Genomic DNA, 13960 nt, shown 5'->3' with positions numbered 1-13960 from the left:
GTAGTGTCACATTCTTTTAATTTGCGTTTCCCTGATGATGTATGAAGTATGCAAAAAAGCACATCTTTTCATGTGCTTCCTTGCCATCTGTATATCTCTATTTAAGTGTCTTTAAGGTCTTTGGCCCATTTTCCAACTGGGTTGTTTGTTTTCTTATTGTTTAATTTTTAGAGTTCTTTGTATGTTTTGGATAACAGTCCTTTATCAAGTATGTCTTTGGTATATGTTTTCTCCCAGTCTGTGGTTTGTCTTGTCATTCTTTTGACATTATCTTTCACAGGGCAGAAGTTTTTAATTTTAATGGAGTACAGCTTATTAATTGTTTCTTTCATGGATCATACTTCTAAAAAGTTGCTGCTTTACCCAATGAGGTCATCTAGATTTTCTGCATCATTAATAGGAGTTTATAGTGTTTGTATGTTATAGTTAGGTCTGTGATCCATTAATATTAATTGGATAATTTTTATGAGGGGGTATAAGTTCGTGTCTAGATTTTTTTGGGCATGTGAACACCCCCTTTTATAATATGTATTTGATAATGCCCCTTGATTTTCTTAAAATGTAATTCTTATACACGCCATACCTTTCTTATAAATGTAAGTTTTAAAAATTCAGTATAATTCCTTATCCGAAATAGAAAATTCTCTTAAAATAATATGTAATTTACTATGTCATATAATTAAAATGGTATTTATAGACAAATGTAATATAGTGTAGTTGGGCATGAGTACACTATAAGATGTAATGAAGTAACAAATGTTTGTATAAGGATACAAACATTTATATACACACACATATATATTAATCTTTGATGTCTTAGAAAACAGAAAATGTATTGGTATGTTTTCTGTTTTCTAAGACATCAAAGATTAATATATATGTGTGTGTATATAAATGTTGTAAATATTCTTACTGGTACTAGTGTATTTATTATATTGGTGATTTAATTAGCACAAGTGATCTTGCCTGCAGTGATTGAGTTTTCTGAATTGGTGAACAAATTTTGGTAGAATCAAAACAGGGACTGTTTGTCCCTTGATTGAAACAGTGGCTATATTTTGAGTAAATTTCATATACATTAAGACAGTGTAAGACATACTTTCTATTCTTATGTATAAAAGTGTTAGGTATTAAGTTCAATTAATTATACAAAGAGTTTTCATGTGAATGATGCTTAGTGGAACAGTGAGAACCTAAACGGGCACAGGTAACTTAGTTGTGTGAGATCACACCGGCAAAATGCTTTGGCATCTGTGGGCTTTACTCGTTCTATCTTCTCTTCTCCTCATTTGTAAAAAGCTGCCCATGCAGAGTCCACAAAAGAGATAATCAAGAGAAAAAGAAAATAAAACTGCCTGTAATTCCCTGCACTGACATGTGACTGCTTTTAGCATTTTGGTATAAATCTTTCTAGATATATAAATGAACTATATTTTATTGTGCATTAAGCAGTTTGGACTTTATTTTAAAAGGGTTGCTCCATGAAGAGTGGTGCTTATGGTGTGAATCTCAGCCTTGTTGTGATCAGATGGGCCAGTAAGACTAATGTGTCTGTTACAGGCTCTTGGGGGTATAGTGATTGGCTTTATACATTTGATAAGTTTCCAAGGAGGCATATAGTACGACAAGTTAGTGTAGCCAACGCTTAGGAAGACAGTCCTTGATATACTAGAAATCTATTTTGTTATATGTTAGGTTATAGTATTTGATCGGTTCCTGCTTCCTTCCCATAGTCATTGAGATATATCATAGAGCTGCGTTGTCCTGTCTGGGAGCGAGCCATATGTAGCTATTGAGCACTCTCATTGCAGCTAATACAAATTGAGATGTGCTGTTAAGTATAAAGACACACTGGGTTTTGAAGACAGGAAAAATGTGAATTTTACCTGTTCCTTTTGACAACTATGAAAATTTGCAGCTACATGAAGTAGTTCATACTCTGTTTCTGTTGGAAAGCGCTGTTGTCACCCAGTTTAGACATCAGAAGTCTGTATCCCACTCTAAGTGGTGCTGTTTGACACAGTCCAGTCATACTGCAGTCATTTAAATTAGCACCAAAAAGATACGAAATAAGGATCCTGCATGGAAGTTTAAAGGAGTAGAAGGTATATTAACTAGAAGATAGGTTGAATGGTCCTAGGTCGAAGGAATGAGGAATAAGAAGAAATGGACTGGGAACATTGGAACATTTGATGGTTTAACCGTAGTTCTCAGCTGAGGCGTTTATCCCCCAGAGGACACTTGATCATGTCTAGAGGCAAAAGGCAAGTTGCTCAGATTTTCCCTTTTTTTATGGCTATACAATATGATCATAATAAAACAAAAAAGTAAAGACTGTTGTGAAATGAAATCCCTCCAAATTCCATGTGCTTCTCTAGGTACGCAGTATGGTAGGACAGTCCTTCAAGTTTCATGTGCTGTCCTGGTGGACTCATGGTGTAGGCACAATAGAAAAAAAAGAGAGTGGAAAAGAAATTGAGGTAGAAATGGAGTATGAATAGAGAAGAAGTGGAGAACGAATGGGGGAAGAGGAAGTGAAAAGGGCCCTTATGGCAAAGTATTAGCAATTCAGCCATTGGTTGTTTTTTCCTGCTTTAAGCTCTTAAGCTGCCCAAAGAATCCAGCAAATGACCTCTTAATGCCACAGCGAAGATCTGTAATGAAATGCGTTAGTCTGGCTGAAATGGAAATGGATGCCACTAAGGTTTTGCTATTGAGTATAACACCACCACTAGGATGTTTATAAGTATGGAAAAAACACATCATCCTTTAGTTACAATAGATTTTTTTTTATTTGAAAAAAAAAAACAATAAAACAATATCCAGCTATAACCTAGAGTGCTCTAATCATATTAGTCTTGTCTTCCTTCTATGACTCAACTCCTTGTTAACTATCAATAGCATATTCTATGAAAAGACTCTTTGTTTTTGCATGTTTACTAGAAAATTTTTTTAAAACACCACTGAGAATCCTTATTGTAATACACTCTAATATACTCAACATTAGTCATAAAGTAAATGTTAAGTACAAAATACTTAACTGAAAGAGGTAAATAATAGGGAAGATAACTAAAAACTTTATATGAGCCTTATAGATTGTCTCATGCAGGGTTTTAGATGACACCAAGGAAATGGGACCCATGTTTGATGTTTGTATTAGAGCAGATATGGCACCATATTAATTGGGCTTCAGTGGAGCTAGATGGCATTCTTGGTGCATAAATAAGAAAATCATAGAGATTTTGTTCTAATATATGTTGTTGAGTATTGTACTCCTTAGTCTACTAAAGACAAACAGAAAAAACAAAGGTTCTTTCCTTTCGTCTACCAAAATACTCCCAAATGTCTCTTAAACATTGATTAGATATAGTGATAACATTTTAAATAACAGGTCCCAAACAGTGATTTTGGCAAAGTTTGACTTGGTCCCCAACCTTTTTTGACACCAGGGACCACTTTCATGGAAGACAATTTTCCCACAGATGGTGCTGAGGTGGGGTGAGGATGGTTTCAAGATGATTCAAGCATGTTACACTTATTGTGCACTTTATTTCAATGATTATTTCATCAGCTCCACTTCAGATCTTCAGACATTAGATCCCGGAGATTGGGGACCCCTGCTTTAGAACATTTTCAATTTCTATGGAATCCTAAATACTCTGGGGCCAAAAAGACCTCATGAGTCTGGAAAATACTTACTATAACCACACCTTTTAAATGATTTATAGGTACTGTTTATTGAGTGATTAGTATGTGTCAGATATTAGGCTGTTTTATATATATAATTTTCCCATAATCCTTCCCATTACCCTAATGAAATAGGTTAGTGGGAATGTGCTTTTGAATTGATTTAGACTATTGTTTAAGATTATACAGCTTGAACAGGGCTTCTCTGGTGGCTGCAATGCGGGGGAGACCTAAGTTCGATCCCTGGGTCAGAAAGATCCTCTGGAGGAAGGCATGGCAACTCACTCTAGTATTCTTGCCTAGAGAACCCCATGGACAGAGGGGCTTGGTGGGCTACAGTCCATGGGGTCACAAAGAGTCGGGCACAACTAAAGTGGCTTAGCACTCACGCATACTTTGAGGAATAGTGTGTAAGAGTTTGTCATTATCAGTCTTCTTCAGAATTTTGTATTTTTTGATACCCTAAATTAGCTACATCCACTGACATTGTATCTGGCACATACTGGAACCAGCTCAATTCAGTCTATATGACAGGCTGATGTGAGAGCTCATAATAGTGAATGATGAGTTCCTTTTACCTGGGTTTGTGTTTTTTATTTCTCTCTCATACCTAGTATTCATTTTTCATATTCATTATATATACAACTCCAGCTGCAGGAAGAGTTTTATCTGCTCTCACAGAGAAGAGCACTTGAGTCCTAATTACCCGTATATCCTTCCTTTTCCTTCCCATTAATAAGACTAATCATGCTCTAATACTGCTATCATGCCACCCGGGAGAAGTCCATTTTTGTCCCAGAAACTCCTTGTTTGGTTTTACCTTTGTTCCCATGAGCATCTGCAGGGATGAGTATGACACAAATAACTTGGAGTGGAATACCATACTGCTTCTTCAAAAATATTTCAAAGCTAACATGACCCACATTTTATTGCATTTGCAAGCCATAGTTAGATTTTATTACAGCAAGTTTTGTTGCTGTGAGAGATTCTGGCCTGTCCTGGAGAAGATTGCTAAGTACTAAATTATTTTCTGGGTTGACTTGATTTTAGTATTTCCAAAGCCATCACTACTCAGACTTTCCAGCCCAATTACCCAATGAGGGAAGGAAGGAGATCACTTCAATAGACTTTTTGTTAGGGTCCACAAAGGTGCCCCTCTTTGCCACTGGGGGTGAAGAATAGAATAAGCCTTTCTTTGAATTTCTCATTATTGAGAGTGCAGGAAGTTCGTGAAGGGGTGAATGAATGTAAGAGAAATGTCTCCGTATTAAATTTGTTGCTCTCATTTCTCATTACTATAATTTATTCCTTTTGTTCAGAATAAAATCTTTTTTTTTTTAACACATCATCAATGGTATGAGTGATTTGTTGGGAAGAGAGATGAAATGTCCTGAGCTGTTAGTCATGAGGACCTAAAATGTAAATATCAGATGAAGCTGTGCATGTTCAAGATACCGCTTCTTTACTGTCACATTTTCTCACCTACCAGAGTGAGTCTATTATTGATGCAAGGTGAGCTGTGACAAAGCTTCCTTTCAGCTTTTCCTTCCTGGGGAATGTTTGTTTCAGCTGTATGTAGTTAAACTAAATCCACATCCAATTTTTTTTTTTCTGGTGAACATTATAAAATGCTCATATTCAATGCATTTATATGAAAGAAGTTAGTGGTAGGGTGTGGAACGGACTTGAAAATTCAATCAGAGTCAAATATTGAACAGATGGGAAAGCAAATCCAAGGCCCTGGCTCATTAAATGGTTTCCTGTGGTCAACAGTGAGTGGGCAGTGCAACAGTTTCCATGCTTCTCTCTTACAAAGATCGGTCTCAAGGGGAGGGAACATGGATGCCATCTCCTCCTTATGGAAAAACTGGGGAAGCAGGAGATTGGTAGGCATGTCATGTGTGCTATTTTTTGCTTTTGAAAAGTAAACACCAAGGAAAACAAAACACGTTGAAAAATTAATTTGTAAGGGGAAAGGGCATAGGAGAGGGATAAATTAGGAGTTTGGGATTAGCAGATACAAACTACTATAAACAAGGTCCTACTGTATAGCACAGGGAATTATTATATTCAGTATCCTGTAATAAACCATAGTGGAAAAGAATATGAGAAAGCATATACATGTATGTATAACTGAATCACTCTGCTGGATACCAGAAACCACAACATTGTAAGTCACCTATCCTTCAGTAAAAAATCAAAAATTTAAAAAAAATTAATGTGTAACTCTCCAAATACTGCTGAGAACCTCCCTCTGCCATCTAGCATGTCCTCAGGCAACTTCCCCTGATAATGGTTATATGCAATAGTCATAATGACTCAGAACTCATGTCGATTCCAAGATAGTGTAAGACCCAGGGCGGGGCAACCTTTGAGATCTTCACTGACTCACAGTAAGAAACGCTTTAGAGTTGGACCCGTGCACCTGCATTTAGAAACATCGTGGAGTAGGACTCACACACACCTGAAAAGAAAATTTCGTGAAAGAGCTATCACTCTATGTTTAATGTACTCCTGTTTCTTCTCTTTTTTATTCTATTTAGTTTTATTTCATTTAGAAAGAAACTTGAACTGCTTGAACTGCTAAATCGACTTGCCTACCCAGAATGGGTCATAACCCACAGTTTCGGAAAGACAGCTCTCCTCTGCTCCCAAGAGCTCATATTGCTCCGAAGTCCTTGCTGCCCTCAGGTGAAAACTCTGACAGCTAACCCAGACAGTCTCCAACAGAGTTGCTCCAGACCTTTTATTATTATTATTATTATTTTACAACTTTATGTAGCCTGCCATTCGCTCTCTGCAAGCCAGTGATTTGACAGGAAGAGGGAAGTTTACATTTGTGCCTTCTCAGCCGTGGTGGTAACACTGGAACAGCTGCTGCCTGATTCTAATCAGCTGAATCTGAGCTCTGCAGAGTTAGGTGTTTCCTGGATCCTCCACAATGCTGCATCTAATTCTTTGTTATGGGTTAGAGTGGAGCGTGGACTTTCTGAGGATATGTACATTTGCGGGATGTGGGAAGGAAAGGGAACAGGAGGGAGAATGAGAAGTTCCTTTTGGAAGGGGGTGGTGAAATACACCTTAAAGCAAAAACAAAAACCCCTACCTATATATTTTTTTATTCAGATGGTGACTTGGAGCAGGGAGTAGCCTCTTTTATTTATTATTTGCTGAATTTGTTTATTTTCTGAATTCTGATATTTACACCAAGCCAATACGAAATCCTCCCCTCCAAATAATAATAACAATAAATCAGACCCATTCAGGAAAGTTGTAAAAAATAGAGAAAGCAAAACAAATAGTCCAGTTTAAACTTTGACTCCTGTGAAATATATAATGCTGCAGAATGCCATGTAGAGTTAAACACTCATGGCTTCTGTTTATCTTTCACATCATTTCCTATTTCATGAGCTTCAGACAGTCAGTTTTGCTAAGGTTTAGGGTAATTTTTGATAATTAAACGGTATTGCTAGTTAGAGCGCCTTCTGAAAGGAAGACTCTTGGTCTGCATAGGAATCAAGCCTTTCTCAGAAGAGCATCAAACACTGTCAGGAGGCATCTTCTTCCTTTTTACTGTGTTTCTGAAGGTGGGCTGTCTTACCTGTTAAGAGCCATTACCTGCAGTGCCATGTGGGATGGTAACAGGGTGGTGGTGAGGGGTCACCCATGCAAAGTGAGCCCCAGGGTGGGAGAGGTCGGGACTTGGCGGTGGTCTTTGTTCTCTCTCTAGTGTCTGAGACAGTGCCTGGCACGTAGTTGGTGCTCAATGAATATTTGACAAATGAATAATTATCATAATACAAAAAAGATAATGTTATAAGAGACCAAGGAACTGATCTGGACCGGGGACAGGATAGGAAAGCCTGTCCTTTCAAAGAATTTATTCCAAGTTTGGGAAAAGAGAGCCAGTCTTAACATTCTTTTAGCTGACTGATTAGTATGAGGCCAAGGATCTGTACTGGTGATGTCAGCATACCTGGAAAGGGTTCTTGCTGTCAAAGAGTCAAAGTCTAGTTGGAGGAGACACAGGTTACAGCACCATACTGGGGTGTCGGCAGGTAGAGTCTACATGGCACGTGGGGCTGGGACTGGGGACAGTGGTCCAGGGAGTTTGGAAGGATGGACAGGCATTAGACCAGCAAAGGAAGAACTGAGGAGGACTTTGAAACAGGGGAAGGGCCAAGTCCAGAGAAGTGGGTGTATGGGGGACACTGCCCAGGGGGTCCAGCAGGGCCAGAGCAGCCTGTAGAAGGCATTCGTGTTGAGAGTTGAGGCCCTAAGTAGCCTGGCAGGGCCTGGTGCATGAGGTGTGTGTTTTGGATCTTGAGGGCACTGAGAGCTATGGAAGGATTGTTGTTTAGTTGCTATGCCGTGTCTGACTCTTTTGCAGTTCTACTGACTATCGCCCACCAGGCTCCTCCATCCATGGGATTTTCCAGGCAAGAATACTGGAGTGGATAGCCATTTCCTTCTCCAGGGGATCTCCCCGACTCAGGGATTGAATCCGTGTCTCCTGCATTGGCAGGTGTGTTCTTTGCTACTGAGCCACCTGGGAAGCCACTGAAAGATTAATTAGGCTCAGTTTGTGTGTTTTGAAGGAATTGTGCGGTGAAGTGGCTCACAGGCTGCAGCAAGATGAGAGGTGAAGGGACAGGGAACAACTAGTCCTCCTGCAGGGTTTGAGCAGACAGGCCCACGTGCTGCCTTTTCAAAGGCATCCCAACTATAGCAACTCGATAGTGGCCAACAAAACAAAAACAAAACAAAAACAAAACCCTTAGTTCCAAGAGAAGACCTTTGTTGTAGGGAGCGTACAAATTCTAACAGCAGCAAACGACAATAACCTAACACTAATTCCACCGCTACTTTTATTATGGAAACAGAAGGCTGAGCTGCTGACTTTTCTAGCAACTTTTGTGAGACATTTAAATCCCTCTCTAGCTGGCCCTTTGTTCCTGTGTTGCCATGGAGTGCCGGTAAGCCCAGCTCAGAATAACCCGGGCAGGGATATGAGAGGTGCAGCTTGCCTGCTGGCTGGCATGGTGGCTGGCCAGGTTACACTGTTTTCATTGCTCCCGTCTTGGGAGGAGGACTGGGCTGCTGGTTGCCCTGGCAGCTGTGGAAGGTGTATGTCTTGGCTGCCCAGAGTTGGAAAGGCAACCCAAACTTGCCTGCCTACTGAGCATGTGCGGCTCGCGATCGAGCTGATAGCAACTGAAAATAGCCCACGGTGCACCTGTCCCTCATACACCAGCCCCGGGCCGACTGCCATTTAGGACAGCGTGGGCTCCCCTGCTGCCCAAGGTGAGGGGCTGCGTGGATCTCAGTGGTTCTTAGGAAGATCTTGGGAACTTTGGCCCTGGCTTAAAAGGAAACAAAAAAGGAGCAGGCTCTTCTGAGTGGTTCCGCTGGGCAGTCTTGTGGTTAGTGAGTGGCCACCGTGACTATGGATGTACAGTATGTGCTGAAGACACCACACACTTCTTGCTCAGCCAAACGGGGTCTGACAAATGGAGAGGTCTGTGTTTTCTCTTGGAGGGAAAGGCTTTCCTAAAAAAAACCCTGGATAGCAGCCATCGTGGTGTGCTCTGCCACAGTTTTAGAAAGGGGGAGACATTGAGTTAAACTCTTTTGCTTGATTTTTTACCTGCTCATTAATTCCCCCGTGACTGTCTGTGGATCACTTCTAGAAGGTGTCTCTTTGCTAGGTAATTCTTTCTCAGCAGTCCAAATGTGGGCACAGCATAGCATCCCAGCATGTTAGGAACTGTCTGTTTCCCCTTGGGACTCTTTCCATTTCCTTCTGGGCTTTCATCTCTGCTGCGGGCTTGCCATCGTTGGACAGGCTTGGCACGCCGGTGTGGATGGAAGCAGGCTCTGAAAGGAAAAACTTCTAAAGTGACTGGTAGTACTGAAGCTACTATTTAAAAGTGCCCCTTCTTAGAGACGTGGGCTATCTTTAGGCTGTCGGTGCTCTGCCATGGGAGCCAAAGGCACTCTGCAGAAACCCTGGCCTGTTGTTCTTGCCTTGGTCTGTGTGTAGATATTCTTGCTCCCCGGCCAGTGGCCTCGTGACACATCTCGGATTTAGCTGTCTTTCTCCTGCCAAGGTCCAAGATTATCATGGAAATCGGGAATGGCGTGCTGGGCCACAGAGCTGGGAGGGGGGCCGTGAGGGGGTGTGGAATGTGTGTTTGAAAAGCCAGTTCTGGTTCACAGCACTCTGAAGAAAGGCTTTCTGTTCCCACCTAGAGTGTAGGCACCAGGAGCCTTTCTGTGGGCTTGGGAGTAAGAAAACAATAAACTGAAAATGACCCACACTCAACTTTTTTCATGGTGACTTGTAGGATTTCAGTGTCTGATGAGGAAGCCAGTCTTAAGTGTGTTGAATTTAGGAGTTCATGAATTCTTGTGGACTGTATTCATTTTTAGACTTGGGATAATAAAGATAGGCAAAGCAAAGATCACATTATAATACAGATGCACAAAGCTTGTAGTCATGGGATTCCTTCTTTCTTTGACCTTCCGTGGAGTTGTGAACCTACAGGACCTTAGGATGTGATTGGAAAATTGGGAGACAGGAAAGCAGCAATGTCAGAGGTTTGGGCTATGCCCCAGTTTTTAACCCCTTGGGTATTTTGATCTCTTTGGCTTCATTTGAGCTGGAAAGAAAAGAGTCTAGAAAATACCTCATCTGTGCTTTTCTGTGGGCTGGGATAGGGTGGAGAGCTTGAGAGGAGGAATTTAGCTGGATTTAACTACTTCTGGATGGTTTTGCCTTGAGCTCTGGGTGCCATGATACCTAGAGGCTGGCAGTTTAAGGCTGTTGTTAACAAACTGGAGTGCTGCCCATCTTTTAAAGGGTTTATCTCTGTGGTTTGAAAGCTTCCGGAAAGGGAGTGGGGGTGCGGTGGCGGCTGACTGATGGTAAGCAGAGATTGGCAACCTTGGAGGCTCGGTCCCTGATTCCCAGAGAAGAAGGTCATGGGCTCTGGAGGGGAACGGAAGTAGGAGCTCTGTTGGCCCTTCTTTGCTGTCTGGTCCCATGCAGTATATTTTCAGTATAGAGCCTGTGTGGGAAACCCTTGCTGGAGCAGCCATGCACTCCCCAGATATCCTAAGGGGTGGTGGAGATAACCCAAATGAGTCAGGAACATCTCTTCCCACAGAGATGAGCTTCAAGCCCAAGACATGCTATAGATGGTCCCACATCACTGGCTCTCCTGAATCTAAACAAGGAATGACTTCTCTGAAGTGTTTATAATTCCCCAGTGCATTTTCCCCCTCCTTCAGCCTGTGTCCTCTCTGTTACTCTCCCAACAACTGGAGCTTCACTTAGATGCAAGAATACATGGGACAGAGTAGGGGTATATTGTCTCGGAAAGAATTCCTCAGTAGGTACTTTCCATTAGGCCTGGTAATCATTTGTTTATATGAAGCGCCAATTCAAGAAGACAAAATGAAGAAAGATTAAATAATGACCCCCATGTTTCTCCCCTGTGAAGGAGTTGCTTCACAGACATGACACACGTGTTAAAGCTAAGTCTCTGCTGTGTTCATAGAATCATAAAAATCATGGAAGAGACAGACCAGTATTGTCTTAGGTCAATACCCCACAATGCTCTTTAACTTGTTAGTCATTTAAACACAGACGGAGTTTTTGGCTTTGAAATAAAAGGTGTGGCTGCTGCAATTGACTTCATTTACAGGGATTATTTCAGAGACAAGGAGTCAGCCCAGACACAAAATAGACAGATGGAACTCTCCCCCACCCCCCCAGCTTCAGCAGTTCAAATGCAGGGTGACTTAGGAATCCTTATCACCTTCAGCAGAGCAAGAAGGGGAAAATGATGTAATTCACTCTTCCTCACTCCCTGCTGAAAATGCCATTATTTTCACTGATAGGAGAAAAATGGTAGCAGAGACCAGACGCATCCTTTCCCTGCTGAGCAGGCAAGTCCTGCAAGACATCTCTAAACTGGCTGGAGCCAGGGCTCTCTGATCACCATAGCATCATAGAGGCTGGAAGGACCTCCCATAAAAGCCCTGCTCTTCTATTGATATATTAAATAATTCCTTGTTTTCAGAACTCTTGCATTTTACTTCTTTCTTCCAACATACACAAGCAAGCAAACAGAAAACCTACCATACCACAAAAAGTACCAATTTTCCACACTTGTAAGCCCGAGTAGGTGACCAGCTGTGACGCTGTGGCGAGCGCCTGCAGGGAGAAGGGTTTTGCACAGACACGCTGGCTCGGTGACTAAGCCTTGCCTGAAGATCTCTGCTGACATTTAAAGACTTTATAGGCTCAGTCGGCTCTGAAAACCAGCATCATGTCTCTTCCCACCTCTAAATCCTGTCTGTGAAGAGAAAATTCATTCTGGAGCTAAACGTTCATCAGGCGTGTCCTCCCGCCGGGGGCTGAGGCAGTTGTGGGGAGCCTAAGGGTGAGCCGAGTGGGCTCAGCTCCTCCCCTCATGGGGTGCACAGTCTGGAGGGGAGACTTGGACGTGGAACACATGCTGACACGTGTGTGTGAGTGTAGATAGGGGCTCCTGCTTTACACTTGGGGGTGTGAACAAAGGCTCCTCTGAGGAGAATGAGGTGAGATCTGAAGGGAAGACGGGCACAGACTGGGTTGGGGGGGTGTCCTCAGGAAGGAAGCCCAGCATCCCATGGTGGGGAATTCCATACCTAGTAGACCTGCGCTCCTGAAGCAGGAGGAACCCTTCCCAGAACCAAGGGGATCAAAGGTGAGGCTGGAAAGGTGGAGCGCAGGTCAGCCAGGGCAGGGTGACCACTGTATCTCCCCCCGTTTTTGAGGGAGGCAGGGTCGCAGCTTGTGGGATCTTAGTTCCCTGACCAGGGATTGAACCTGGGCCCCAGCACTGGAAGCCCTGAGTCCTAACCACTGGGAATTCCCTGTGTGTCTCCATTTTGAGGGTCATGGAGTCAGGCTTGTAGATCTGAAATGGGGGCACCATTAGCTCAGTGAGGGAACCCTGGAGGAAGGGCACATTTAGAATAGAGGCATCATGAGTTCAAAATTGTGGAAACCCTACTATCATTTTTTATTGTTGCTATTCTAATTTATATGTGATCCTATTCAGTTGCCCCTATTCATATTTTCTTCTTCGCTTTTAAACTTTACCAAATATCAGTTTCTCTGTTCAGGTTAAAAAAAAAAATGATTTGGGTTCCCTAAGTGGATGTTTTGTAATGAGAGCATTTAGGCACCTGGGTGTCTTTTATTTCCAAGCATATAGCCTGCTTTCTTGCCAGACCATCAGATGCCCTTCACTAGGCAGTCTGGACAGACCTTTGTGCTTCTGTCTCAGGAGCAGGCTTGCTGGCAGTGATACCTGGCATTGCAAAATCCTTCCGTAAGCCTTTGTTTAATGCCAGAGATCTCAAATGCTGAAGATTCTGGAAAGGTGCCATACTGCACTCTCGGCTTAGGAGCTGATGGAAGGCCTCCCATATCTATGAGCCTAATAGAAGCTGTCATTTCAAATGAATGAACTGTTTATACTGTTGGAAGAAGTCCACGGATGTTTGGGGTTCCTTTTTTAGCCTATAAAGTTCTGAGCTATTGGACAATGGCCTCATAGACGGTAGTCTAATCATTGCAATGTTGTTTGTGCCGCTCTGAGGTGAGCCTGTAAGAAATTCAGCTGTTCCTTTTGCTGATTCCTGGGATCACAGCTACAGGCTGGTTGACTTGGAGCATTTTCTCATTTGTCTTCTGTGTCAAAGACTTCAGTGGGAAACGTGGGGTTTTGTGCACCATTAAGAATGACCATCAACTGAAATGCCTCAGAGCATTCTGGAATGCATGACTGGGCAGGTGGGCAGGAGAACATGGAAGTCCCTTCAGAGTGTGCCTAGGTTGCTCAAGTCCCACTTAAGACATGAATGTGGGTCCTCTTACTCTGAGGCACAAGATCATCCCAAACTCTGGACAGTCTTAGAAAATCTGCGATGCTCTTTGCTCTGCCTCTTCCTCTGCCAGCCCAGGATTAGGCTGTGAGAGTAGGTGTGTCCAGATGGTGAGCTGGGTATCACCCAGAACGAGGAGAATCTTTTAAAGGATTCGGCCTTGGTGAACCCCTGGGATCCCCAGCCTGAGCCTGTGGTTGCAGAGCCAGCCCCGGATCCTTCCAGGTGGCGCCAAGGACTCCCTGCTGCTCCCAGCCAGACGTGGGCTGCCAGTGTGTTCACACAGGCCTGGTTCTGGGGCTCCAGAGGGCACAGAGTGCCAGCCATAACA

General features: G+C 42.7%; 1 protein-coding gene across 2 annotated transcripts in view; it reads left to right on the top strand.

The window, feature by feature from the left end:
* The window catches only part of ACVR1 (activin A receptor type 1), a 127286-nt gene that overhangs the window by 75409 nt on the left and 37917 nt on the right, over nucleotides 1-13960 (top strand). The window lies entirely within an intron of this gene.

This window comes from Cervus canadensis, chromosome 15 (assembly GCF_019320065.1).
Source record: "Cervus canadensis isolate Bull #8, Minnesota chromosome 15, ASM1932006v1, whole genome shotgun sequence".
In the NCBI taxonomy this organism is placed as follows: Eukaryota; Metazoa; Chordata; class Mammalia; order Artiodactyla; family Cervidae; genus Cervus; species Cervus canadensis.
This window is presented reverse-complemented; position numbering and strand designations above follow the sequence as displayed.